Source organism: Pan troglodytes, chromosome 4, assembly GCF_028858775.2.
Source record: "Pan troglodytes isolate AG18354 chromosome 4, NHGRI_mPanTro3-v2.0_pri, whole genome shotgun sequence".
In the NCBI taxonomy this organism is placed as follows: Eukaryota; Metazoa; Chordata; class Mammalia; order Primates; family Hominidae; genus Pan; species Pan troglodytes.
The window spans coordinates 91,303,750-91,328,581 of NC_072402.2; the positions used below are offsets into that span (position 1 = coordinate 91,303,750).

A 24,832-nucleotide genomic window follows, 5' to 3' on the forward strand; every position below is an offset into this window, starting at 1 on the left:
TACAGAAAAATCATTATGCAAATTACCCTGATTTGATCATTACACATTGAGTACATGTATTAAAACATCACATTGTACCCCATACATATGTACAATTATTATGTGTCAATAAAAATTTAATGTCAATATGTGAAATAAAATGAAAAAATAAAAATTTTTAAAGCTGTAATTATCTCCATCTGGTAGGAATATATATAATCTGAAATAAAAAATACATTTGTAATTGTTAGGACAAAATAGATTATACATTAAGTCTGCAAATTATAAATTATAAAATTCTCACAGAACCTGAAAAATTATTGATACTGTTAAATATTTAAAAAGCTGTCCTTGGAGAGAAAGAAACCTATCAGATTTACATCAACAAGTGTAATATATCAGCCTATTACCATCTGCTACAGACTGCATGTTTGTGTTCCCTCAAAATTCATATGATAGGCCGGGCGCGGTGGCTCATGCCTGTAATCCCAGCACTTTGGGAGGCCGAGGCGGGTGGATCACGAGGTCAGGAGATCGAGATCATCCTGGCTAACATGGTAAAACCCCGTCTCTACTAAAAATACAAAAAATTAGCCGGGCGCAGTGGCGGGCGCCTTAGTCCCAGCTACTGAGGAGGCTGATGCAGGAGAATGGCGTGAACCCAGGAGGCGGAGCTTGTAGAGAGCCGAGATTGTGCCACTGCACTCCAGCCTGGGTGACAGACAGAGCGAGACTCTGTCTCAAAAAAAAAAAAAAAAACATTCATATGATAAAGCCCTAACCCCCAAGGTGAGGATACTGGGAGGCGTGGCCTTTAGGAGAGAATTAGGTTTAGATGAGGTCATGAGAATAGAGCCCCTATGGTGGCATTACTTCCTTTATAAGAAGAGACACTAGAGCTGCTTTTCTCCCTACCATGTGAGGATACTGAGAGAAGATGGCCATTTCCAATCTAGGAAGCAGGCCCTCTTTAAGAAACGTAATTTGCCAACACTTTGATCTTGCACTTCCAGTCTCCAGAACTGTGAGAAATATCCGTTTTTTTTTGTTTGTTTGTTTGTTTGTTTTTTTTTGAGACAGAGTCTCATTCTGTCACCCAGGCTGGAGTACAGTGGTGCGATCATGGCTCACTGCAACCTCCGCCTCCCAGGTTCAAGCAATTCTCCCACCTCAGCCTCCCAAGTAGCTCAGACTACAGGCGTGCACCACCATGCCCAGCTAATTTTCATAGAGACAAGGTTTTGCCATGCTGCCCAGGCTAGTCTCAAACTCCTGAGCTCAAGTTATCCACCTGCCTCAGCCTCCCAAAGTGTTAGGAATACAGGCATAAGCCACCACGCCTGGTCAAAATATCTACTGTTTAAGCTACCTAATTTACAGTATTCTGTTTTAGCAGCTGAAGCAGACTAAGATACCATCCTATAAGCTACAGACCAGCACTATCCAATAGAACTTTATATGACGAGGAAATGTTTTATATCTGTGCTATCCCTTATGTTAGCCACTAGCCACATGTATCCATCAAGTATTTGAAATATGGCTAGTGCAACTAAAGAACTTAATTTTTATTTTATTTTTATTTTTATTTTTGAGATGGAGTCTCGCTCTGTCCCCCAGGCTGGAGTGCAGTGGCGCCATCTCGGCTCACTGCAAACTCTGCCTCCCAGGTTCACGCCATTCTCCTGCCTCAGCCTCCTGAGTAGCTGGGACTGCAGGCGCCCGCCACCACGCCCGGCTAATTTTTTGTATTTTTAATAGAGATGGGGGTTTCACCGTCTTAGTAAGGATGGTCTCGATCTCCTGACCTCATGATCTGCCCGCCTCGGCCTCCCAAAGTGCTGGGATTACAGGCGTGAGCCACCACGCCCAGCCAATTTTTATTTTATCTTATTTAAATAACCACATGTGGCTAGTGGCTAATGTATTGAACACTACAGCTGTAGACAATATGAAATAAATATAAAGCAGTCTCAACTTTGGAAAAACAGAAGACTCTTACTGCCTCATAATATAGATGAAAAATGAAATACTAAGTTAAGTAAAATGTTCTTTAAAGAACAAAAACAAAAGAAAACCTAATGAAAGCTATAAAAGTCCATTGGATAATAATGCTACCAGTACTAAGGAAGTACAGCCCCTGAAAGTGACTTGCAGTCACAAATATAAAAATGACTATTCAAGTGAACTCCTAAGGTAAAAATTTCTTATTCACCATGCTCCAAAATGGTCTGTAATATTCTTCAGAGATGGCATGGTAAAGTACGATACAAGGGTAATATTAACAGCATGCTGTCACAGGTGCCATTCTCTTAAAAAAGAAATCCCAAAATAAATATAAGTGGAAAGCAAATAATTAAACACACTAAATACAGATTATTACAAAAATCCATAAGGAATTCTGGTGGAGAAACAACTTAATAATCAAAATCCCAAAAATAAAATTTATCTATCAAAAATGAAAATGCTGACAGTTTCTTGCAAAAAAAAAGTTTAGAAATTTTTTTAATATAAATAAATAAGAACATCTTTTTAAACAAAATCTTAGGCTGTTGAGTCCCGTTTATTTTCTACACCTCTAATTCCAAAGCTGAGAAACAAACGGATACTTCAGAAAAAAAAAATAATAATAACTCATGACAATTTGTCTTTTGGATACAGAATATAAAGGAAAAATAAAATTTATGTCTATCTGGCCAGACCTCAATTGAATTTTTCATCCTAGCTGGATCCTAAATCCAAATCAGATACTTATCAATAAAACTGTTTTTCTGCACAGCTACTACTAGCTAGAAACTGCTTCTCCAAATTTTTACTGATCATTTCTTCTAAAATTTTGAAATTCTAGCTGATAGTTTTAAAAAAACCATTCTAAATGTACTGATTCCAGAGTACTAATTCCAATGGCCAAGAAAATTCAAAAAGATTTGGAGTGGTCTCTGAGATTAGAATGTGACAGTGTGAAGCATTTCACTACAATGTCCAAGATTAAAGTGTCAAAGCAGATGAGGAAATGAAGCTCCCAAAACAGATGCCCATGAGAAAGGAGCCCAGACAAGCAAAAGGGGCCACAGCCCAGGACCTTACAATAAAGAAAAGTGGCTCTGGCCCCACGGTATCCTTCCTGAAACACTGGGAAAGAATGAAGTCCTTAGCAAAATTCTGACCAGGATCCCAAATTTAAATGTAAGCTTGTAAGGAAAACACCTATGGACTTGTGTTTAATTTGTCCATCTAAGATATAAAATTACAAGTTTGACCAAATGTACCAGTTGTCCACTTATTGTCTCTCAGCTCCGAATTCAACCTTTCATGTCTGCTCTGCAGAAATGAACTTGGACCCTTTAAACATTTTTCCTTTGCTAGTTGGCATGATGTTAGATCGACATTGTAAGAGGAGATTTTCCTCTTCTTTCCAAGAGTCTTGTGTGCTCCTCTTGGCAGGCTTCTGTACTGCAACACAGCTTCTCCAGTGTCCAGATCCAGAACCCGTGCAGTTTGCTCTATTGTCAGGCTCCTGAAGTGCACAGCAGTCAGCAGCACCGAGTATCTTCCACTAGTACCTCCACAAGGCAGTATTATAGCAGAGTGATTCTGATGAGACAGATTTCTACCACAGCAACTTCTCTTCATTCAGTGAGCCACAGCCATGCCCCCTCAAACAGGGTCTGGATCTTAATCCCAGAGGCCCTGGATGTTGTATCTCAACCCCAGGGGTTGATGCTCCTTTTATCTGTTATTCTTATATTCCTTAGAGTTCTCTTTACTTTTTACTAGCCAATCCTCATTGCTCCAAAACCCTGTTATAGCTAGGAATTCTTCGTATTGATCTTTCCTTGTTCAAATTACATGTGATTTCTCTATTCTAATCAAACACTGACTGATAGATCAAATTTCAGGCAATTAATCAAACTGAGAAAATTATAGGGCATTATGTCTAATTTGTTATTTTATATATTAGCAAACACATAAGATCTGATAATCAGAAAGTTCACAGCGCTAAACCAAAGTCTCTAAAGAAAGAATGGAATGAATCAGTTCACAGGATATATGCTTGTTAATGCTACTCCCATTTGGGGGAAGTGTAATTTTCTCCAGTAACCATGAAAAATAAGAGATCACTTTGTTTCTTCTGATGATTTATTTTTATTTTAAAACAGAAATGAAAATCTAAAAAATATAAAAGTTTAAGAAGACAAAGTAGAAACAGTCAATGGCTCCATTTCTCTGGCAAACTAATCAACCAAACTGTTCTATCTACATTTGGCGGGAAACCCAAAATTTCAGTGATCCCACACTAATATTCACATTGTTTTTCTGCTATATAGGAACACTTTTAACATTTTCCCTCTGTCTCACTGTTTGTCACGTACTCTCTGTAGACTACTTTGCCAACATTAAAATGAAATGTTCAGCATCAAGCTCATCATTCCTGTCTCACTTCACTCTTAAATCTGCTAGCCACAGAGTTAAAAGGACAGGATTAAGAGTCGTTAGACACAGTACTAAGGAGAATTAAAGGGCCTGTTCAAGGGGCATAACATCTGCTCCTCAAATTCCTGCCTAAACAACGAAGATTCCGATCAAAGAGAAGAGAGGGAAAGCCAATCTAACCAGTAAACCGGAGTCATGAGGAAGTGAATGCTCTCTCACAGAGTAACTCTGACACCAGAGGAAGGCTTAGTGACATTGCACAATTGTTTCTGTGAAGTTATTCATGGGTCAAGTGGAGTATATGAGTAGAAGTGGAAGGGAGTGGGAAGGTGAAGATTGAGGATCCTTTTAAGTAGTTTTTGCTCAGCTAGCAAAACAAGCTGGGACATGCAAGACAGATAAACACAGCTGTTTGGGGCTGTCACTTCGGGCTCAGGAGCCAAGGTGTCCTGCTGTAGTGAAAAGTGCACTGGAATGTGAGTCAGGAGTTCAGGGATCCAAGTCCTCATTCTGCTGCTAACTAGCTGCGTGATGATGAGCAAGTCTACTGGCTTCACTAGACTCAGTCTCTTTTTTTTTTTTCGATACAGAGTCTCACTCTGTCACCCAGGCTGCAGTGCAGTGGCACGATCTCAGCTCACTGCAACCACCACCTCCTGGGTTCAAGCAATTCTCCTGCTTCAGCCTCCTAAGTAGCTGGGATTACAGGTGCGCGCCACCACGCTGGGCTAATTTTTTGTATTTTTAGTATAGACGGGGTTTCGCCATGTTGGTCAGGCTGGTCTCAAACTCCTGACCTCGTGTTCCGCCCACCTTGGCCTCCCAAAGTGCTGGGATTATAGGCATGAGCCACCACGCCTGGCCTCAGTCTCCTTATTTCATGGAAAATGAGGAGACAAGACTAGATGGCAACACTATAGAGAGATGCTCCTGAACCCACAGAGTTCACGTACTAGTTAATATAACTTTGCTGAGTCCTGGTTTCCTCCACTGAAAAAAACATGAGAAATAATACTTTTTATAAAATTGGGTGAGGATTAAAAATAATATACATAAAGACACGTAGTACAGTAACTGAAACAAGTAATTATTATTATTACTTTATTTCCAATGCTAAGATTATTTGAGGGGTATAAAATCTTGGTAGCCAAATGCAATGTTATTTCAAATGCACCACAAGTTAGTATATGTTTAGTACATGTCTTAATTATTGCTAACCAAAATACTCAAGCCTTACAAATTAAGGACTTGGGCCGGGCGCGGTGGCTCACACCTGTAATCCTAACACTTTGGGAGGCCGAGGCGGGCGGATCACAAGGTCAGGCGATCGAGACCATCCTAACTAACACGGTGAAACCCCGTCTCTACTGAAAATACAAAAAATTAGCCAGGCGTCATGGCAGGTGCCCGTAGTCCCAGCTACTTAGGAGGCTAAGGCAGGAGAATGGCATGAATCCGGGAGGTGGAGCTTGCAGTGAGCCAGGATCACGCCACCGCACTACAGCCTGGGCGAATGAGCGAGACTCTGTCTCAAAAAATAAATTAATTAATTAATTAATTAAGGACTTGCAAATGTCACCCAAAAATGTAAAAATACATTTTGTCAATATAAGGTTGATTCTCCAGAGGGTGCAAAAAAAGAATATAAATAAGAAATCCTTAAGAATTTGGAAATAGGAAATATAAAAGACTTCTAAGGAAAAAGAGCTGAGGACTTCATCAGACTTCCCTACTCCAAATGCCAAAAGAAATAACCTAGAAAAATATTAAATCAGGATAAATGAAAGGACTACTGAAAACTGGAAATTATCCAGAAATTTATAGTAGGAAAAGATCAGAATGATTAGGAAAGCACCTCCCAGAAAGAGTGCAACAGCCTCATATGAAACTACCCAGAAACCATGAAGTCCATGGGTGGTTCGTTCTCAAAGCAGCAAGGATGCCCTTATGGAAGCAGTTGTCACAAAAATTAGGCAGCAGGCACAAAAAACAATGTGGAAGAGACAATATAGGGTTAATGAAACAAAGATATATAGTCAAAAACCTACTATCTTTCCTAAAAATACAGCATACAGGCCGGGAGCAGTGGCTCACGCCTGTAATCCCAGCACTTTGGGAGGCCGAGGCGGGTAGATCATGAGGTCAGAAGATCAAGACCATCCTGGCTAACACCGTGAAACCCCGTCTCTACTAAAAATACAAAAAATTAGCCGGGTGTGGTGGTGGGCACCTGTAGTCCCAGCTCCTCGGGTGGCTGAGGCAGGAGAACGGCGTGAACCCAGGAGGGAGAGCTTGCAGTGAGCGGAGATGGCGCCACTGCACTCCAGCCTGGGCAACAGAGTGAGACTCTGTCTCACTCTGTTGCACAGTTTACAACAACAAAACTATAGCATCCATCACATAGAGGAGAGACTCCCCAACACACACACAAGGATTACTCTCAGCCCCAGCTCCCTCAAACTTCCTAAGATCACAGACACATTCCACTGGCCACAAGCAGTGAGGTTAAGAAGGTAAGGAGATACAAGAAGAATCTTTTCAGCCTGTGTCTCACCAGGCAGAGAGCGTAAATAAGAAGAGCAAAATAATAAGCGGTTGTGAAGAGCTTTTACAGTAGGGTCAGCAAACTTTATGTGAAGGACCAGATAAATATTTGAAGCTTTCCAAGCCATATATGATCTCTGTATCATATTCTTCTTCATTATTCTGGGGTTTGTTTCACAACCCTTTAAAACTGTAAAAATCATTCTTAGTTCAAGTGTCGTACAAAAACAAGCCATGGACTAGAGTTCAGCCACTGGTCACAGTCTGTACTGTTCTAAGATATAAAAGACAAAGAATATAGCTGTGGAATTTTTTTAAAGGAAAAAGAACATATTACCAGACTCTTATTTTGTGCTGAAAAAAAATTCAAGAAAACGTGTCATCATCACATATAATGCTATAATAAATAAACTTGTTCCTGATCATTTCCACATATGTGGATATATCTGTCAGAGGAACTCCTAAAAGTGGATTACTTGGTCTGAGGGTATATGCATTTGTAATTTGGAAGAGAATGCCAAATTGCCCTCTACAAGACAGTGCCAATTTACACTCCCACCATGCCTGATAGTATTTGTTTCTCCAAATCTTGCCATCATAGTTTACAGTTTACATAAGAATAAGATATACTGGCTGGGTGCGGTGGCTCACACCTGTAATTCCAGCACTTTGGGAGGCCAAGGCGGGTGGATCACTTGAGGTCAGGAGTTGGAGACCAGCCTGGCCAACATGGTGAAACCCTATCTCTACTAAAAATCCAAATATTAGCCAGGCTTGGTGGTGCATGCCTGAATTCCCACCTACTTGGGACGTTGAGGCATGAGAATTGCCTGAACCCAGGAGGTGGAGGTTGTAGTGAGCCAAGATTGCGCCACCGCACTCCAGCCCAGGCGACAGAGCAAGACCCTGTCTCAAAAAAAAAGACATTATCAAAGTGTTATGCGGAAAAAAAAGTCTGGTCATTTACACCCCCACCTTAGCCTTCTCACATTGGATAGTATATGTTCTCTTCACTTTTGCCAGTCTTACAGGTAATACATAGTAACTCACTGGCACTTTAATTTTTCCTTCTTTATTAATGAAGCTGAATATCTTTATGTTTATTGACTATTTGTATTTCTTCTGCTGTTACCTATTAATTCATTTCCTTTGGCTAGTTTTAGTTTTCAAATATCCCTTTCTTTATTTACAGAAACTGTATTATGGAGAGTAGCCCATTGCTTTCAATCTGTGTTACAATGTTTTGTTTATAATTTGTCTTTTTAATTTTGTTTTTGATGTCCTTTGTTTCCTGAAGTGTAAAATATCTTTGTAAGTTGTAAAAGTAATTCATGCTGTTTTGTTATGTCATATAAAAATATAAAATGAAAGTTCTCCAATACTCCCACATAATACACTTCCATTTCTAGGACATAACCTCTCAAACTTTCCCTAGTAACTAAAAAACACAAATACATAAATTATATATTACAAAAGTGGAATTTTTTTTGGAAACTACTTTTTCTATTTAAAAAATATTTATGGAACTCTTTCTATCTAAGCAACAGACTGGAATATTTGTGACACACATATCTTATAAAGAACTTTATCAACCAATCCAAGAAAAGAACCCAGTTCTTAAAATGGGCAAAAGTTTTTGAACAGTTCCTTCATCAAAGAAGACATATAAGCTCAATATCACTAATCATCAGGGAAATTCAAATTAAAACCCAATAACATATCACTACATACCCAACTGAATGGCTGAAATTTAACATATTGACAATACCAAGTGTAGGTAAGGATATGAAGTAACTACAACTCTTACACATTGCTGCTAAGAAAGCAAACTGATACGGCATTTTTTAAAAGTTGGGCAGTTTCCTATAAAGTTAATACTCACATATCATCTGACAAAGCAATTCACACTTAGGTATTGACCCAGGGAAATAAAAACACCTGTCTATAAAAATGACCTCTACAGTACGGAGTATTTATAGAAGCTTTATTCCTTATACCTAAAAACTGGAAATAAGCCAAATGTCTATCAACTGGTAAAGAGATAAACAAACTGTATGTAATATAGTCATACAAAAGAGTACTACACAGCTATAAAAGGGAACAAAACTACTGACAGAGGCAAAATCACATCAGTGGTTACCTGGGGGTCAGAAGGAGGGACTGACTGCAAAGGGGCTAAAGGGAACTTTGGAGGATAATCATAGTGTATGACTATGACTGTATGCATTTCTCAAAATTCATAGAACTGTACAAATAAAAAGAATAAATTTTACTAAATGTAAATTATACCTGAATAAATGTGACTTTTAAAAAGTTCATTAAAAGAGTAGAAAATTAGTAAAGTGAATTGGCTTAAGAAGTTTTCACAAATTGTGGCAAAAAGAAAAAAAAAGATAAAGAGAACTGGACCCGAGAGAGAAAAAGGGAAATGGAGAACAGATAACAGAGAGCCAAAGCTAAATAGCCTATACTCCCAAAAAACAAATCAGGGTCAGGCGCGATGGCTCACGCCTGTAATCTCAACACTTTGGGATGCCAAGGCAGGAGGATCACCTGAGGTCAGGAGTTCAAGACCAGCCTGGCCAACATGGTGAAACCCCGTCTCTACTAAAAATACAAAAATTAGCCGGGCATGGTGGCGTGCCTTAATCCCAGCTCCTCAGCAGGCTGAGGCAGAAGAATCGCTTGAACCTGGGAGGCAGAGGTTGCAGTGAACCAAGATCGTGCTACTGCACTCCAGCCTGGGCAACAGAGCTAGACTCTACCTCAAAAAAAAAAAAGAAAGAAAGAAAGAAAGAAATCAGGACAGGTGATAGTCTTAAATAGTAGTCTGATTTTTCAGAGGTAAAATCCAATGTTACAATACTAAAAACTCAGAAATGGGAAGTAATACTTGAAAGACATGAGAGATATCAACTTAAGAATCTGTGCACTGAGATTCCTTCATATTAAATAAATACTAGGTGAGTTATTATCTACCGAATGCTTTACTAGGTGCCAGGCACTGTGCCATGCACTTTACAATATATACATTATTTCATTTAATCATCAATCAGAACACCAAAAAACTGGTAGTATTAATTCTATTTTACAGGCAAGGAAACTAAGGGTCAAAGTGATTAAATGACATGCCTAAAGTCATATAGCAAATGAACAAGCCAAGACATAATTCAAATTCAGATCTTTATGAGTCAGAATCCATGCTCACATTCCATTATGCACATTAAGTCTATAGTTATACTTAGTTGTAGAATTAAATTTTACATCAATTAATATGCAATAAAAAAGAAAGAGGAGGAAAAATACTTCAGTGAAAATCTAGGACAGTAATCTCCCCGTCATCCCACTAAAACTGATAGTTATGGCAGAAGCTCAGCTAAATTAGCAGAGAAGACAGTGTATAACACTTTATGACTACAGCATTGACTCATCCATTCTGATTTCCAGTAACAGAAATTTTTAAATTTCAGAATCTAGGATTGACTCAGAAACGCAAAACAGTAGGTATCTGTTTTTTCTTTTTTTATTTATTTGAACTCTGAAACTCTTTAATCAAGTAACTGTTCATACATAGCAAGAACTACAAATACCATTTGAATAGATGGAAATTTCTCAGTGGCAATCACTTTTAATATAAAATGAATGGAAATCATAAGATGCAATAAAACTCACTATTCAATTATCTTCAGAATACATATCATATTTTTATTTTTTTAAAAAAAGCTAAACATATCAGCCTTAAGCCTGTAGCTCAAGGTGTCACTTACAGTGCAGAGCCAGTGATTTCAAAAACTGTTCCTTACTTGCCCTGAACTAACAGGGTTTAAGCCAAGGATTTCAGATCTTCCAGAAAAAGAAATCCTTGTGCTTCCTTTCTTTTCCAAAAGGTGGGTACACCTTGCTGAAAATAGTCTTCTGCTCTATTTCTCAACAGAAAACTACTGAAAAAAAATATGAAACACTACTATTGTATGACTTATTTAATGAATAATAAGTTCCAAGTATATCCCACTGTTTTAGGTGCTGGAATAGAAGTAAACTAATGTGAAAAACACATCATTTCTGATCGTTATAAGTGCTATAAAAGAAATAAATCAGGGTAATGGGTAGAGTGGGTGGCAGTGGAGAGGTGGGAGAGGAGCTACTTTTGACAGTATGGTGAGGAAAGGTCTCTTTGAGGAGCTGACATCTGAGCTGAAACACGACTCAAAAGAAGGTCACTGGATCTTAATAAGATAAAATTTTAAAATTATGTAACTTGATGACAGTTACAGAGGGAAGCAAAAACCAAGAAATTAAGTAAAAGGCTATTACAGATAGTTTACATAATTTTACCATGAAAATGTCAAAGAGAAGGTGTTGGGAACAGGCCCCCCAAAATCTGGCCATAAACTGGCCCCAAAACTGGCCATAAACAAATCTCTGCAGCACTGTGACATGTTCCTGATGGCCATAATGCCCACGCTGGAAGGTTGTGGGTTTACCGGAATGAGGGCAAGGAACACCTGGCCCGCCCAGGGCGGAAAACTGCTTAAAGGCACTCTTAAACCACAAACAATAGCATCAGCGAGGTGTGCCTTAAGGACATGCTCCTGCTGCAGATAACTAGCCCAACCCATCCCTTTATTTCAGCCCATCCCTTCGTTTCCCATAAGGGATACTTTTAGTTAATCGAATATCTATAGAAACAATGCTAATGACTGGCTTGCTGTTAATAAATATGTGGGTAAATCTCTGTTCAGGGCTCTCAGCTCTGAAGGCTGTGAGACCCCTGATTTCCCACTTCACACCTCTATATTTCTGTGTGTGTGTCTTTAATTCCTCTAGTGCCGCTGGGTTAGGGTCTCCCTGACAGAGCTGGTCTCGGCAAGAAAGAAAAATATATTCAGGTAAATACTGTATATCAAATAATAAACGGTGCTTAACAACAGAAGGAAAGCATTTTTTAAAATTCAATTTTTATACTGGTAGACCAAGTAAAAAACACCTAATGTCAGTCTTTTTAAAGTGTGCTAGGTGAGTGAGAAAGAAGCTAAGAATACTACAGCACCAAAGAGCTCTTCTGGAGAAATTCGTCAGAGATGCCCAAAATCCAGAATACTTTATTTACCTCAGCTTCACTCCTAGACTTGGACTTCTATCTCCCTTCCTGAATAGCTATGGGGGTGTTCTTTGAGTGTGACTGCCTCTTTGATATCCACTTACTCACCATGATGCTGCCTCTTGGATCTCAGACAAATTCTGATGTTTGCTATTCCAGGTGAGGAGATGGTTTGAAAACATCATACTATGTTTCCATATCTTCAAGACAGTCAACAAACTCCCTCAAGTTATCTTTGTGGATAATATAGGAATAATACAGATCAGTGGCAAAAAGATGTGGGGGAATTTAGCTGAGTTATAGGCATGTGTGGATTCTCACTTGGGTGAAAAACGTAATTTAAAAGGTTAACAGACCAATGTCGGGCGGGGGCATGGTGGCTCACGCCTGTAATCCCAGCACTTTGGGAGGCCAAGGCAGGCAGATCACCTGAGGTCAAGAGTTCAGGACCAGCCTGGCCAACATGGTGAAACCACGTCTCTACTAAAAATACAAAAATTAGCCGGGCATGGTGGCATGCACCTGTAATCCCAGCTCCTCAGGAGGCTGAGACAGGAGAATCGCTTGAACCCGGAAGGTGGAGGTTGCAGTGAGCCAAGATCATGCCATTGCACTCCAGCCTGGGCAACATGAGACAGACTCCATCTCAAAAAAAAAAAAAAAAAAAAAAATCAGTCTCAAAATAAAGAAAGGCTTCTAATGGCATATGAGAGTTTGACTCTCCCATATTCAATAGGTATCAGCTGAATGAGAATTTACTGTACATTCACCAAATTTGCAATTGGCAAAACACAAGCAGCGATCATTAACATACATATTGGGTGTTACAATCAGAAACTAGAACAATGATTCAACAAAATAAAGAGAATGAAATTGGAGGGGAAAATAAATATTAAAATATATATGTTTCACTTTTTTCTTTTTTGTTGTTGTTGTTGTTGTTGTTGTTGTTGAGATGGAGTCTCACTCTGTTGCCAGGCTGGAGTGTAGTGGCGCCATCTGAGCTCACTGCAACCTCTGCTTTGCAGGTTCAAGCGATTCTCCTCCCTCAACCTCCCTAGTAGCTGGGACAACAGGCAGGTGTCACCACACCCAGCTAATTTCTGTATTTTTAGTAGAGATGGGGTTTCATCATGTTGGCCAGAATGGTCTTAATCTCTTCACCTCGTGATCCGCCTGCCTCGGCCTCCCAAAGGGCGGGGATTACAGCCGTGAGCCACCACACCTGGCCTCACTTTTTCTTCATTTAAAAATCTGCATTAAACTTTAGTGACTTTTTGGTAGTAGCATTCCTGTTTTTGAATTAAGTCACATATTTTTATGTCTAGAGGTACCTTGTTATCTATTGTGGTAGTTTGTGTGTACTGGATTTGGCCACTTAAAGGGAGGCTCAAGATATGCACTATCCAATACAGCAGCTACCTAGCCACGTGTAGTTATTTACATTTTAATTAAAATTCGATTTTAAGAAATTTCAGTTCCTTAGAATTACTAAACACATTTCAAGTATTCAGTAACCCCATGTGACGAGTGACTACCATACTGGATGATACAGATACATAATATCTCCATTACCACTGAAAGTTATATTGGACAGCACTCTTAAACTACTGGAATCATCAAGTGATGACCCTAGGAATACTCAATCAAACAGAAATTACAGCTAGAAAATGATTTTATTTTCTTTCTTAACCAAAGATCCAAGGCATCAAGTCAGATTTTACTGTCTTTTCTTGAAAAAAGTAGGCCAGAGGCAATGGCTCATGTCTGTAATCCTAGCACTTTGGGAGACCAAGACGGGCAGATCACCTGAGGTCAGGAGTTCGAGACCAGCCTGACCAACATGGAGAAACCCCGACTCTATTAAAAATACAAAATTAGCCAGGCGTGGTGGCACATGCCTGTAATCCCAGCTACTCAGGAGGCTGAGGCAGAAGAATCGCTTCAACCCAGGAGGTGGAGGTTGCGGTGAGCCGAGATCATGCCATTGCACTCCAGCCTGGGCAACAAGAGCGAAACTCCATCTCAAAAAAAAACAAAAAGAAAATGTATATACTCACACAAACACACACACAGACACAGACACACACACACACATAAATATATACACACACAGATAAATTTAACAAAGACCATTTGTGACCTGTAAAGCCTAAAATGCTACCTGGCCCTTTTAAAAAAAACTTTCCCAACCCCTTGACCAATAAGTGTTTTCTTATAAATGACTTCTATCTTTTAATTTGAATATCAAATTAAAAGACATTAAGAAAAATTCTGTAATGCTAAATTTAAATTGGAACACAGGTACAATTAACAATTCTTAAATTGCTTTACATGTATACTGAGGCTGAATAAGTAAATGGATAGTGGAAGCTAGGTTTCTCACCATTGAAAAGTGATGATACAGAAAAGCACGAAGGTTAGAATAAATCAACATAGTACTGGAAGAGTTAGAACATCAGTATGAACTGGTGTTCAGGTTAACGTGGATGTAGAGAGATACAAACAGTATATACTATATACATAGGTTAGTATAATATACATGCATGTATTTCCTAGCTTTGTCAGCTGAGTCAGCCTAAGAGCAGTGACATCCCAGGAGCAATGAGCATATTAAGAACCTAGATCTTCTAGAGCTAGAAATACCATCTGACCCAGCAATCCCATTACTAGGTATATACCCAAAGGATTATAAATCATTCTACTATAAAGACACATGCACACATATGTTTATTGCAGCACTGTTCACAATAGCAAAGACTTGGAACTGACCCAAATGCCCATCAATGATAGACTGGATAAAGAAAATGTGGCACATATAAACCATGGAATACTATGCATCCATAAAAAAGATGAGTTCATATCCTTTGCAGGGATATGGATGAAGCTGGAAACCATCATTCTCAGCAAACTAACACAAGAACAGAAAACCAAACACCACATGTTCTCACTCATAAGTGGGAGTTGAACAATGAGAACACATGGACACAAGGAGGGGAATATCACACACCAGGGCCTGTAAGGGGGTGGGGGGCTATGGGAGGGACAGCATTAGGAGAAATAGCTATGTAGATGATGCGTTAATGGGTACAGCAAACCATCATGGCACGTGTATACCTATGTAACAAACCTGCACATTCTGTACATGTATCCCAGAACTTAAAAGTATAGTAAAAATAATAATAATAATAAAGAACCTAGATCTTATTTGCTAATATACTTCTCCTGGGGAAAAGAACTGATTCTAGAACTGGGGCAGGGAAAATACAAGCATCTATAGCCTGGAGCATTTGATCTTATTTATTTATTTATTTATTTTGAGACAAAATTTCACTCGTTGCCCAGGCTGGAGTGCAATGGCACGATCTCAGCTCACTGCAACCTCCACCTTCTGGGTTCAAGCGATTCTCTTGCCTCAGCCTCCGAAGTAACCAGGATTACAGGCACCCACCAACATGCCTGGCTAATTTTTGTATTTTTAGTACAGATGGGGTTTCACCATGTTGGCCAGGCTGGTCTTGAACTCCTGACCTCAGGTGATCTGCCCGCCTCAGCCTCCCAAAGTGCTGGGATTACAGGCGTGAGCCACTGCGCCCGGCCTGGAGCGTCCTGCAGTATCAAAAATTAAGGGAGTATTTCCAAAAATGAAAGAAAGGAGGCATGTCAAAGCGACAAAAGACCAAACTAAAAGAGCTCCCAATCACCACAGTTGAAACAAGCTGAGCAACAAAATAAATACACAAGAAAACCAAAAAGTTTATTTAAATACTACTCACTCCAGGAAGTGGAGCCGAATTTTTCCACTGCCTCTAGTTTGAGCAGCACTCAGTGGCTTGCAGCCAAAGAATGGCATATGGAAAGGAAAGGAAAAAGTAACTTTACCATGAAGAACCTAAAAAAACATGATAGAAGTACCCCGATATGATGTAATAAGAAAGCCACTTCACCTCTGTGATATTCTTCCCAAGGACTCATAATCTCAATCTAACCATGAGAAAAGCATCAGACAAAAGCAAATTGAGAGACATTCTACAAAATACCCGACCAATACCCCTCAAAACTGTCATGGTCATGAAAAACAATGAAAGACTGAGAAACAGTCAGGGACTAAACAAATACAAGGACCAAAGGTAATGTGGTATCTTGGAGGAATCATTAGTGAAAAAAAAACAGTGAAATCCAAATAAAGTTTGGAGATTAATCAATAGTAACTGACTGTTAATTTCTTAATTGTGACAAATGGAACATAAGATGTTAATCATAAGAAAAACTGGGTGAAGCGTATGCATAAACTCTGTACTATCTTTGTAGCTTATCTATAAATTTAAAAATATTCTGAAATTTAAAAGTTTACTAAATATTTTGAAATTGAAATAGAAATATCAAAGTGACCTTGTAATTTAAACATAGACACATATATGCAGGAATACATACGCGTCTATATTTTCTACCTCTTTCCATCAAAAGGTCAAAAGCAATGACATCCCAATATCAATGAGCATGCCTAGCAACCAGATTTGGTCTCTAAATACCATTCCCACAAAAAGAAAGACGGGCTACTCGGGGAAGTACTGATTCCAGGACTTGGAAAGGAATGTAACAGGAAGCCTACATCATGTTGTGCCAGAAACCAAGTCAGTTTTAAAGACTAATAAGGTCATGTCAAAATTATACAGCAATCAAGGACTCCTACTAGACAAATCTAGGACAATTTAAACATGGAAAAGAATAATGACTGCAATTGACTGAAACATGAAAATTTAAAAATCGTAAATACTGATAATCAAAAAAGAAAAAGAAATCATCACCAATAACAGAAACAACTCATTTATCACCACCAGCCCTTAAGCTTAAAATGGGCAATTAAAGAAAGATAACTAAGCTTTTATCCTGCCTCTTCAGTAGTAACTATATTTCAGGGTAACCAAATAACATCAGTTAATGAGGAAAAGTTTTTCTTTTTTTCTTTTTTAATTATACTTTAAGTTCTAGGGTACATGTGCACAATGTGCAGGTTTATACATGTGCCATGTTGGTGTGCTGCACCCATTAACTCGTTATTTACATTAGGTATATCTCCTAATGCTCTCCCTCCCTCCTCCCCGCATCCCATGACAGGCCCTGGTGTGTGATGTTCCCCTTCCTGTGTCCATGTGTTCTCATTGTTCAATTCCCACCTATGAGTGAGAACATGTGGTGTTTGGTTTTCTGTCCTTGCGATAGTTTGTTGAGAATGATGGTTTCCAGCTTCATCCATGTCCCTACAAACGACACGAACTCATCATTTTTTATGGCTGCATAGTATTCCATGGTGTATATGTGCCACATTTTCTTAATCCACTCTATCATTGATGGACATTTGAGTTGGTTCCAAGTCTTTGCTATTGCGAATAGTGCCACAATAAACATACGTGTGCATTTGTCTTTTTGGCAGCATGATTTATATAATCCTTTGGGTATATAACCAGTAATGGGATGGCTGGGTCAAATGGTATTTCTAGTTCTAGATCCCTGAGGAATCGCCACACTGACTTCCACAATGGTTGAACTAGTTTACAGTCCCACCAATAGTGTACAAGTGTTCCTATTTCTCTACATGCTCTCCAGCACTTGTTTCCTGACTTTGTAATGATCGCCATTCTAACTGGTGCGAGATGGTATCTCATTGTGGTTTTGATTTGCATTTCTCTAATGGCCAATGATGATGAGCATTTTTTCATGTGTCTGTTGGCTACACAAATGTCTTCTTTTGAGAAGTGTCTGTTCATATCCTTCACCCACTTTTTGATGGGGTTGTTTTTTTCTTGTAAATTTGAGTTCTTTGTAGGTTTTGGATATTAGCCCTTTGTCAGATGGGTAGGTTGCAAAAATTTCCTCCCATTCTGTAGGTTGCCTGTTCACTCTGATGATAGTTTCTTTTGCTGTGCAGAAGCTCTTTAGTTTAATTAGATCCCATTTGTCAATTTTGGCTTTTGTTACCATTGCTTTTGGTGTTTTAGACAGGAAGTCCTTGCCCATGCCTATGTCCTGAATGGTATTGCTTAGGTTTTCTTCTAGGGTTTTTATGGTTTTAGGTCTAACACTTAAGTCTTTGATCCTTCTTGAATTAATTTTTGTGTAAGGTATAAGGAAGGGATCCAGTTTCAGCTTTCTACATATGGCTAGCCAGTTTTCACAGCATCGTTTACTAAATAGGGAATCCTTTCCCCATTTCTTGTTTTTGTCAGATTTGTCAAAGATCAGATGGTTGTAGATGTGTGGTATTATTTCTGAGGGCTCTGTTCTGTTCCATTGGTCTATATCTCTGTTTTGGTACCAGTACCATGCCGTTTTGGTTCCTGTAGCCTTGTAGTATAGTTTGAAGTCAGGTAGCGTGATGCCTCCAGCTTTGTTCTTTTGGCTAAGGATTGTCTTGGTGATGCGGGCTCTTTTTTGGTTCCATATGAACTTTAAAGCAGTTTTTTCTAATTCTGTGAAGAAAGTCATTGGTAGCTTGATGGGGATGGCATTGAATCTATAAATTACCTTGGGTAGTATGGCCATTTTCATGATATTGATTCTTCCTATCCATGAGCATGGAATGTTCTTCCATTTCTTTGTGTCCTCTTTCATTTTGTTGAGCAGTGGTTTGTAGTTCTCCTTGAAGAGGTCCTTCACATCCCTTGTAAGTTGCATTCCTAGGTATTTCATTCTCTTTGAAGCAATTGTGAATGGGAGTTCACTCATGATTTGGTTCTGTTTGTCTGTTATTGGTGTATAAGAATGCTTGTGATTTTTGCACATTGATTTTTTATCCTGAGACTTTGCTGAAGTTGCTTATCAGCTTAAAGAGTTTTGGGGCTGAGACGATGGGGTTTTCTAAATATACAACCATGTCATCTGCACACAGGGACAATTTCAATTCCTCTTTTTCTAACTGAATACCCTTTATTTCTTTCTCCTGCCTGATTGCCTGGCCAGAACTTCCGACACTATGTTGAATAGGAGTGGTGAGAGAGGGCATCCCTGTCTTGTGCCAGTTTTCAAAGGGAATGCTTCCAGTTATTGCCCATTCAGTATGATATTGGCTGTGGGTTTCTCATAAATAGCTCTTATTATTTTGAGATATGTCCCATCAATACCTAATTTATTGAGAGTTTTTAGCATGAAGGGCTGTTGAATTTTGTCAAAGGCCTTTTCTGCATCTACTTAGATAATCAAGTGGTTTTTGTCTTTGGTTCTGTTTATATGCTGGACTACATTTATTGATTTGCGTATGTTGAGCCAGCCTTGCATCCCAGGGATGAAGCCCACTTGATCATGGTGGATAAGCTTTTTGATGTGCTGCTGGATTCGGTTTGCCAGTATTTTATTGAGGATTTTGGCAGAGACACAACAAAAAAAAAGAATTTTAGACCAATATCCCCAATGAACATCAATGGAAAAGTTTTTCTTTAAGAAGATGCCAGGAAATAAATGCAGATGAAATAACAGAATAGGAAAATCACCAATTTGTAGCCCTCGGTGACATAACCGATTCAGGAAGAAATCATCAATGGACACTAAGCTCATTAAGTGAAAGAATGATGAGTATCTGGATAGTTACATAGTACCAAACTATCTCTCTACGAAGTTCTTGCCTATCTCAAGTATAAAATATTAACTTTACAATGAAGGAATCAGATGTCACTACCTTAATCCAGGGATTTACCTTAATTTCTAGTCACTAACAGTGAAACAACTAGACAATACATGCCATCTGAAGTGATACAATATAATTATGATAAAGCCTTTGATATTCCACAGGAAATACTGGAAAGGAGATAAAGAAACAAGTTAAGTCAGGAGTCCCCAAAGCCCAGGCCATGGACTGGTATCAGTCCATGGCCTGTTAGGAACCAGGTGCACGGCAGGTGTTGGGAGGGTGAGCAAGCATTACCACCTGAGCTCCGGCTCCTGTCAGATCAACAATAGCATTCGATTCTCATAGGAGTACAAACCCTATTGTTAAATGCGCATGCGAGGGATCTCTAGGTTGCATAATCCATATTAGAATCTAATGCCTGATGATCTGAGATAGAACAGTTTCATCCAGAAACCATCCCACCACCCCGACCTCCACGCTACCCCTAGTCCATGGAAAAATTGTCTTCCACAAAACCAGGCACTGGTGCAAAAAAGATTGGGGACCGCTGAGTTAAATGATACCATAAGAAAGCAATATGCCAAAAGATCAGATATGGTCAAAAACAGAAAAGAGAGTGGCCTATGGGCCAGGCGCGGTGGCTCATGCCTGTAATCCCAGCACTTTGGGAAGATGAGGCAGGTGGATTACTTGAGATCAGGAGTTTGAGACCACCCTGGACTACAGGGTGAAACCCCATCTCTACCAAAAAAATACAAAAATTAACCAGGCATGGTGGTGCACACCCATATAGTCCCAGCTATTTGGGAGGCTGAGGTGGGAGGATGTCTTGAGCCCAGGAAGCAGAGGTTGCAGTGAGCCAAGATCTCGCCACTGCACTCCAGCCTGGGCAACAGAGCCAGACCCTGTCTCAAAAAAAAAAAAAAAAAAGAGAAAGGCTGGCTCATTGTAGCAACATGGAAGGCCCTTTCAAACATAATGCTAGCCGACCATACCTAAACAGTACAAAATGGATTGGTACCCGGTTAATGGCTTAACATATGTTAATTTCTCATTTCTCAGAATTAATTGGAATGTTTTAAAACAAAGTTTGTTTTTTTTTAAATTTTTTTGTTTTGAGTTGGAGTCTTGCTCTGTCGCCCAGGATGGAGTGCAGTGGCGCAATCTTGACTCACTGCAGCCTCCACCTCCCGGGTTCAAGCGATTCTCCTGTCTCAGCCTCCGAAGTAGCTGGGATTACAGGCATGAGCCACCATGCCTGGCTTGTTTTTATATTTTTAGTAGAGATGGAGTTTCACCATGTTAGACAGGCTGGTCTCGAACTCCTGACCTCAGGTGATCCACCCACCCTGGCCTCCCAAAGTGCTGGGACTACAGGCATGCGCCACTGTGCCTAGCCTTTTGTAATTTTTTTTGAGACGGAGTCTCTCTCTGTTGCTGGGCTGGAGTGCAGTGGCACAATCTCAGCTCACTGCAACCTCCACCTCTCAGGCTAAAGCAATTCTCCTGCCTCAGCCTCCCGAGTAGCTGGATTACAGGCATGCGCCACCACGCCCAGCTAATTTTTGTAATTTTAGTAGAGACGAGCTTTTGCCATGTTGTCCATTCTGGTCTCAAACTCCAGGCCTCAGGTGATCCGCCTGCCTCAGCTTTCTAAAGTTCAGGAATTACAAGTGTGAGCCACCGCGCCAAGCCTAAAATATAAGTTTATGAAACAAAAGAAATGTAAGGCTCATTTTACTTCATTTAAATTATGAAGGCAGTATACAGTCATATAAACGTAATGTATTTTGATACAAATCATTGTAGATGGGATTCCAAAGCCAACAGCACTATCTTCCAATGTGAAGATATTAAGTCAAATATGAAGATATTAAGTAAGTGAATGCATACCACTCACAGGGCTGAAGGGATTGAAATGCCTTAAAAGAAGCATCCATTCCAGCAAAATCCCAAAACTTAACATCAGAGTCATATCCTCCTGTCACCAAACGGGCACCTGAGGGATCCAGACCCAAAGCAGACACCTGGTTTTAAAAAAATAAAATAAAATGACTGGAGCAAAATGACACACGGTCAATTATAACCTCCCATTTCTGTTCTTTAATCCCACCCCCTATGTTATAGGACTTGGAAGCACAAACCACCAACTATTGTTACTTCTGAAAAGCGGGAATGGATGGTTGCCTTCCATATTATTAGACTTTGTTACTATATTAATTCCTTTGCAATAAAGAAAAATACTTTAAATCTATTTGACAATTTTGTCCCAAATCATCAACCATGTACTCAGAATAGCTATCACTGCAATTCCATAAGATAAACTAAGTTGCTTTAGTGTACAAGTAAAAATCTTACAAATAATTACAATAATTCAGCATTTTCAACATACAATCTGAGGAAAACTTTTAAGATAATCATAACTGAATGAAAACCATATGAATCTGAAATTACCAAAATGAGTAACACCAAGGGAGCTTTAAGAAATCTATTTAACAAAGTAGAACAAAGCAGAATTATCTGTCCCTTATGGTCAAATGGCTCGGTATATTCACCTTAAACAATTATTTTTAAAGCTGAATTTTTAAGTGACTAATCACGTTATAATAGCACTTATATTGGTTCCATAAAATATTTGCTTTCGGCCGGGCACGGTGGCTCATGCCTGTAATCCCAGCACTTTGGGAGGCCAAGGCAGGGAGATCACTTGAGGTCAGGAGTTTGAGACCAGCCTGGCCAGCATGGAGAAACCCCATCTTTACTAAAAATACAAAAATTAACTGGGCGTGGAGGCATGCACCTGTAGTGCTGAGGCACAAAAACTGCTTGAACTTGGGAGGCGGAGGTTGCAGTGAGCCAACATCGTGCCACTGCATTCCACCCTGGGTGACAGAGCGAGACTCTGTCATAAAAAAAAAAAAATTTGCAGGCCAGGCACGGTAGCTCATGCCTGTAATCCCAGCGCTTTGGGAGGCTAAGGCGGGCGGATCACCTGTTGGGAGTTTGAGATCAGCCTGACCAACATGGAGAAACCCCATCTCTACTAAAAATACAAAATTAGCCAGGCATGGTGGCACATGCCTGTAATCCCAGCTATTTGAGAGGCTGAGGCAGGAGAATTGCTTGAACTCGGGAGGCAGAGGTTGCAATGAGCTGAGATCGCGGCTCTGCACTCCAACTGGGCAACAAGGTGAAACCCTGTCTCAAAAAAAAAAAAACAAAAAAAAAACACAATTGCTTTCCCTGTGAACTTTCCTAGGTCCAATTCACACGTCAATATCCAATGTGTAACTCATTGTTCCTAAGCTATATGTAGCTTTCTCTCAAAGCAGAAAGTCCCTAGATCTACTGCCCTCTAAGAAGAAAAGAACTGCATTAGGAATATTTAATGCGATTGCCATACATTGGACACAGTAAAAGAGTCAAAGGTTTTTTTTGTTTTGTTTTTTTTGAGACAGAGTCTCACTCTGTCACCCAGGCCGGAGTGCAGTGGTGCAATCTCGGCTCACTGCAACTTCTGCCTGCTGGGATCAAGCGATTCTCCTGCCTCAGCCTCCTAAGCAACTGGGATAACAGGCGCGTAGCACCGCGCTCAGCTTATTTTTGTATTTTTTAGTAGAGAAGGGGTTTCACTTGTTGACCAGGCTGGTCTCAAACTCCTGATCTCAGGTGATTTGCCCGCCTCAGACTCGCAAAGCTGGGATTACAAGTGTGATCCACGGCACCTGGCCAGAGTCAACGTTTTACATAAAGGAAGTTTCTATAAATCAGTTCTCCTAATAAATAGACTTGAAATGTAATTAATATAATTATAATTAAATAAGTCAGATACTGACAAAATTACATATTCATTTCAATTAGCACTTGCAAATACTGATTTCATAATATAAGGGAATCATACATAAATAATAATACTTATGTTAAAATTAGACATGAACTCTAAAGATGTCAAGGAAAATATACAAGTGAAAACAAAGTCATTTTTTATGCCCGAACAATAAGGTCTTAAAAAACAATCAAAAACAAAAATAAATGAATAGTAGTTTTAAAAATCTAGAAGTGACTTCTGCTACCACCACCTACAAACTCACTTGCCTCTATGTTCATTATGCTATCCTTCTTCCCTCCTATTACAATTTAAAAGTTATTTCTCCTCCTAATAAAGCTAACCCCACCAGTGTTCATCTCACTACAACACAATATAAAATTACAACTTCATTTGTGGTTCCTCTATTCTGTATCTGTCCTTCCCTCAAGAGTATAAGCACCATATGGACAGAGACCTTGTCTGTGCCCAGCACTGAACCTGGCACAAAATACAAACTCTACTAAATATTTGTTTAAAAGAAAGGAGAACTAAAAATTGTTAAATCTTATGTAAAACAAACATGCAGTCTGACAAATATGAGACAAATTCCTTTTTATCAAGGAAGAACAGAATAAATTGCAAACTTGACTGTTCTCCTAACTAAGAAGAAAGATGACAAATTAAAAAGCAAAATTACAAAATGAAGCTTTCAATGCTACCATTCACTGAAGTATCAGGATCTCTGCTGCTGACTGTATATATGATTCATCATTTACCAAAAGGATATGAAGGAGGTAATTAGAAAAATAGAAAACAGAGCCCAGAGGCTGGGCGCAGTGGCTCACGCCTGTAATCCCAGCACTTTGGGAGGCCGAGGTAGGCGGATCACCTGAGGTCAGGAGTTCAAGACCAGCCTGGCCAACATGGCAAAACCCCATCTCTACTAAAAATACAAAAATTACCCGGTGTTGTGGCAAGCGCCAGTAATCCCAGCTACTCGGGAAGCTGAGGCAGGAGAATCGCTTACCCCTGGGAGGTGGAGGCTGCAGTGAGCTGAGATGGCACCACTGCACGCCAGCCTGAGTGACAGAGCAAGACTTTGTCTCAAAAAAAAAAAAGTGTCTTGTTCCAACTTGAGAATGAGCACAAATTTTCAGTTTTAACATTTATATTAAAAGAATTAATGTGTATCACCCTCTCCTCCTTTCAAAAAGCTTTAGACTTTATCATCACATTCAGTGGGAAGGGTTCAGTTGACTATTATGCCATAGTAAGTATATTCACTAAATATTCACTAAAAGGAGAAAAAGCACAAAATCTTATAGAGATATAAAAAATAAACATG

The 24,832-nt window shown here is 39.5% G+C and overlaps 1 protein-coding gene across 1 annotated transcript in view; it reads right to left on the reverse strand.

Annotated features, from left to right (window-relative positions):
* Positions 1-24,832, reverse strand: part of LOC739663 (uncharacterized) — an 81,239-nt gene that overhangs the window by 22,704 nt on the left and 33,703 nt on the right. The gene's annotated exons all lie outside the window — the stretch shown is intronic.